Below are 5,376 nucleotides of genomic sequence, written 5' to 3'. Positions count from 1 at the left end.
CGTATGCATGCATTCTCTGGAATAAGCAGCGGAAGGGGTCTGTGGTGCAGGGCGTGAAACCACTGCCTGTGATGCTGACATCCCAACTGCTCCACTTCCAGTCCAGCTTCCTGCTAATGTGCCTGGGAGGATAATGGAAGGTGGCCCAAGTGCTTGGACCCTGTACCCATGTGGGAGACCTGGTTGGGGCTCCTGGCTCCTGGCTTCAGCCTGACCCAGCCCTGGCCATTGTGATCTCTGGAGAGTGGACCAGTAGATGGAAGACCTCTCTCTCTCTCTCTCTCTCCCTTTCAAATAAATCAAATAAATCCTTAAACACACAATAACATAAAGCCCAGTGGAAGAACCGCTCAGCTGAGCCCAGTCCCAGTTGAGGAATCGTGAGAAACAATGATGTAACTGCTGTTTATAGTCAATAACTTCCGGAATAGTTTGTTATGCTGCAATAATGACCAAAATGATCCAATTTCCAAGACAAATAGTGTAGAACATCTCTTCTGATGGGGCCCCTTGAGTGCGTCATCATTGAATTGGCATTCTCCCCAAACAGAACAATAGGGTGTGTGTGTGAGAGAGAGAGAGAGAGAGAGAGAGAGAGAGAGAGTGAGAGAGGGCATTTGCTTTAAGGAATTGGCTCACATGGTTGTGGAGGCTTCTCAGGTACAAACAGCAGGATGTAGACTCAGGAAAGAGCAGCAGGGTGAGACCAAAGACTGGGCGTTGCATCGGAAAACGAGGCAGAACCCAGGCTGCGGATGAAGTCTGAAGGCACCTGCTGGGAGTTCCCTGTGGCCTGGGGGAGGTCGACCTTTTGTTCCTCTGGGGCTTTCACCTGAGCAGGTGAGGCCCAGCCACACCATAGCGGACATCCCATTTTACTCAAGGCCCACCGACCTCAATGTACACCTCATCCAAAGTCCCCTTCAAAGAAGCATCCAGAATAAAGTTTGACTACGTGCCCAGGCACTGTGGCCCAGCCAAGATGACATGCATTGGCAGAACACTGGTTTTCTTTGATTTCGACAGGAGGGGTGGGTATGCGTTTTTTGGAGGGAGAACCAAGCCAGGGAATAAATGGAACTTGGATTTAAACCCACCCCCTGGCACTACCGTTGTCACCACCAACCTGCTCCCTGCTGAGCCCTCAGGGGAGCTGAATCAGAGGCAGAGCAGCTGAGATTCAACTTTGCAATCCAGTGCTGTCTTCCACATCATCACCTCTTAGAGGTGCTGTCTTCCACATCATCACCTCTTAGAGGTGCCTTTGACCAGGTGTTTATGCCTCTGGCCGAAGTCCGTAGTAACCAAATGCCTATCTGCAAATACTCTGAGGACCTGGGGTTCTATTGTTTTAGGCCACAGATCAAAATAAATCAATCTTAAAAGGCCCACAATTCATTGCATTGGGAAATATTCATTCCAACCATAAAATTCAAGGGAACTTCAGTAAGTTGAAGTTGAACTTGAAAAAGGGAATGAAAAGACACATGAATATTGGAACAAAAGGTATTTGAGATCATACAAAGAAACTCATTTTATTTTTCCAGGCCGTTTTGAGTTAGAATTTCTCTGACCTCCAACCCTGAGCATCCTCACTGGTATCTGCATTGGCCCACCTGTCTTCCATCAGACTGACAGCCGTCAACTGGTCAACCTTGGACTCCTCTGGGGTACAGGGTGTCTTAGGAGGAGACCAATCCCTCCTTGAAATAGGCAGAGATTTGGTAACTCACCAAGGAGCTCAAATGGAAGCTCGAGTTGAGGGCTACAACTTCTAGAAGTTTCCAAGACAGCGGGAAAAGCATCTCAGACCAGATTCAGAGCAAGGCGGAGCAAGACTGCCCGTGCATAGACGCACTGAGTAGAACTCTGCTTCCTGGAGCCAGAGTTGGTATGCAGCGTGTTAGACTGCTCCTTGTGACACCAGCAGCCCACACTGCAGAGCGAGCTGGTGTCCCAGCTGCTCCACTTCTGATCCAGCTCCCTGCTGATGCACTGGGAAAGCAGCAGAAAATGGCCCAAGTACTTGGGTCTCTGCCACCCACAGGGGAGACCTGCATGGAGTTTCAGGCTCCTGCTATTGTGGTCATTGTAGAGCATGAACCAACAGATGGAAGATTCTCTCTCTCTCCCTCTCTCCCTCTCTCCCTCTCTCCCTCTCTCTGTAATTCTGCCTGGAATGCCATCCAGGTCTCCCACATGGGTGGCAGGGATCCAAGGACTTGGGCCACCATCTGCTGCTTTCCCACGTGCATGAGCAGAGAGCTGGATCAGAGGCAAAGCAGCTGAGACTCAAGACTGGAACCAGCACTCATATGGGATGCAGTCACTGCTGGAGGCAGATTAACCTGCTGTGCCACAACGCTGGCCCCATATGTCATAGACATATATTAAGATCCACAGTATTGAGATGGGATTGTGTGCAATCATACAGTCCCATTCTAAGTGCTCGGCCCAATGGCTTTCGATAAATGTGCACACCCGTGTAATCAGGACGGCAATAGACATACAGAGCATTTGCGTCACGCCCCAATTCCCACACGTCCCTTTGAGGTCACCATCTCGCCACTATTGGCTCCAAGCAGACACTTTCCTTCTTTTTGTCTCAAAGATTCCTTATAAATGGCATCGTAGGTCATACTTTCAGTTTCTACACAAATGGAGAAGCCAGAGCAAGCCCCCACCGTCTGGACTGGGGACCCCCGAGGCAGATCTGCCGGGCCAGTTTTGCTTGGCTCAACCCAAACTGGAGACGGCGTAGGGCTGCACCCCCAGCAGCCCACACGCGTCCCTTTGTCACGGTCTCGGGCTCTGGCTCGGGAGCCTGTCTTCTCCATCCCGCCCCTCCTGCAGCTCAACTGCCGTTCTTGGCCCACATCTGCCAATTGGGAAAGGAACCAAGAATGAAAGTCTGGGAAAAGCATCCTTGCTGAGGGTTGTGCTGGTCTTCGGGGGAGAACCAGACAGGAAGTGAGCGCGCCCCGTTCTAACTGACACCGCAAACGGGTAAACTCTCCGTCTCCTCTGCAGCTGGGCGAGCCAGCAGCCTCGCCAGCACCGCCAGAAGCTTCGGTGGCTCCTTCCTCAATAGCCGGACGCCTCCTGTGCTATCTGCCCCTCTCTCGTCAAGACTTTGTTTGCTTGCTCCAGCTCAGTCGGAGGGAGCGCGAGAGAGAACGAATGGCCTCATCTTTTAATCATTTCCTCTTCTCTCCCCTAAACCTGTCTGGTTCTTCGTCCACGTGCAGATCATCTTTTATGACCCAGAAGGCAGAAGCAGGCGTCTGAGTCCAGCTCTGCTCGGCTGTATCGCTGTTAATCTTCCCAGTAGAAACCCTCGCAGGAAAGAGCGACCGGTGGGAACCGCTGACGTCAGCAGAAAGGAGAAAGTGAACACGCGTGGTAGGAACCTCAGAACACGTGCCCTGCTTTGGGTTCCTGGCCGACGGCAGCTTATGGGCCCGGAAAACTCCCAGGCCTTCTAAGGGGTGGAGGCTAGACCAGTGGGTAGAGACAGGAGTATTATCTGATGCATTACGTTGTCTATTGTAACCTGTACGGAGGTTGTTCCAGCCTCCGTACCTTTATCTCTTTTTAAAGATTCATTTGTTGGATCAGACACTGTGGTGTGGTGAGTAAAGCCGCCACCTACAATGCTGGCATCCCCTGTGGGTGCTGCTTGGAGTCCTGGCTGCTCCACTTCCAATCCAACTCCCTGCTGATGGTCTGGGAAAGCAGTGGGAGATGGCCCGAGTGCCTGGGCCCCTGCACCCATGTGGGAGACCCAGATGAAATGCCTGGCACCTGACTCCCGGTTTTGGTCTGGCTCAGCCTTGGCCGTTGTGGCTACTTGGGGAGTGAACCAGAGGATGAAGTCTCTCTCTCTCTCTCTCTCTCTCTCTTTCCTTCCTTCTATATAACTCTGCCTTTCAAATGAAGAGATCTTATTTATTTGAAAGACAGAGCAACAAAGACAAAGATCTTCCATCTGCTGGCTCACTGACCAAATAGTTGCAACACTTGCTGCTTGGCCAGGCCAAAACTAGGAGCCCAGAACTCCATCCGGGTCTCCCACCTGAGTGACTGGAGCCCAGGGACCTGGGCCATCTTCCACGGTTTCCCCAGATGCATCAGCTGGGAGCTGGACCAGAAGCAGAGCAGCTGGGCCTGGAACTGGTGGGGTGCCATGGAACATGTGGGATGCCGGCACACGAGTCACCCACTGCACCACAATGCTGGCCCTAGCCATAGCACCTTTACCTACCAGCAAGCATGCACCACACCACACAGTTCCAGCGGTCAGGAATTCAGGTACGATTTAGCTGGGTGCTGGCGGTTTGGGGTCTCATTAGGCTGCAACCATGCTAGCAATGTCCTCCCCAGGCTGTTTCAGGGGTCTGCAGGTGGGGGGTGGGGGGTGGGGGTGGGGAGCTGGTCTTCCCAGAGTGCACGAGAGAGCGTGGGGTCTGCAGCGCCTCTGAGATTCTCATCCTGAAATTGCACACCCCCTCTCCCACGAGTGTCTGGTTGGAAATGAGTCGCTACATTCTAGCCCATACTCAAGGGGAGAGAAATAAGGTCCCACCCTCTCGAAGGAGGATTGTTTATGAATTTGTGGACATTCTTTAAAAACCTAGCAGCTGGCCAAGGAACGCAAGTTCTTGGACCCCACTCCAGATCTGCGTTTCGGTCCATGAATCTGACTCCACAAGTCTTCTGGGAGATGTGGACGCTGGCTAATGTTGGAGAGCCATCAGGTTAGACTGAAGAACACGGAGGCGGTGGGGGGAGGAGGTGTGGGCCTCAGATAAATCCTTGCTTGGGGTGCCTGCATCCCACATTAGAGAGCCTGGTTCAAATCCAGGCTCTGTGACTTCCAAGTCAGCTGCCTGTTTATGCGCCCCCTGGGAGGCAGCAGTGAGCGTTCAGGTACTTGGGTCCCTGCCACCCACGTGGGGGACCTGGATGGAGTTCCTGGCTCCTACCTTTGGCCTGGCTCAGGCTTGATCGTTGCAGGTGTTTGGGGAGTGAACTGGGGGTCGATGAGATGTTCCTTCTCTCTCTCCCTTCTCTGTCCCTCACTGCCTTCCAAATAAAATGAAAACCAGTAGACAAATGTGTATAAAAGAGGAACACTGAGCAAACCTCTCGTCCACCGCGTGTGCACAACCGTGTGGTGTGTCTTCCAGCGCTGGGTGCATTACAAAGAGGTTTCTTCAGCTCACATTGCTGGTGGAGCGCCCCCTGGCCCCACACGGTGGGATCGCGTGATGAGAAAAGCCGGAGATGGGGCAGGTGCTCTGCTCCGTGGTTAAGTCACTGGAGAGCCTGGGGAACTTAGCCAGCTCCGGCTCTGGACTCCAGCTTCTTGCCAAC

The 5,376-nt window shown here is 52.8% G+C and overlaps 1 long non-coding RNA gene across 1 annotated transcript; it reads left to right on the top strand.

Moving 5' to 3' along the window:
• The first annotated feature begins 2,754 nt into the window (after positions 1-2,754).
• Positions 2,755-4,757, top strand: LOC138845041 (uncharacterized). Its single transcript, XR_016219241.1, has 4 exons — positions 2,755-3,006; positions 3,249-3,402; positions 4,126-4,311; positions 4,641-4,757. It is a non-coding gene; the product is annotated as an uncharacterized LOC138845041 (long non-coding RNA).
• The last annotated feature ends 619 nt before the right edge of the window (positions 4,758-5,376 follow it).

Source organism: Oryctolagus cuniculus, chromosome 13 (genome assembly GCF_051225735.1).
Source record: "Oryctolagus cuniculus isolate XC-2025 breed Fujian yellow rabbit chromosome 13, ASM5122573v1, whole genome shotgun sequence".
Taxonomy (NCBI): Eukaryota; Metazoa; Chordata; class Mammalia; order Lagomorpha; family Leporidae; genus Oryctolagus; species Oryctolagus cuniculus.
This window is presented reverse-complemented; position numbering and strand designations above follow the sequence as displayed.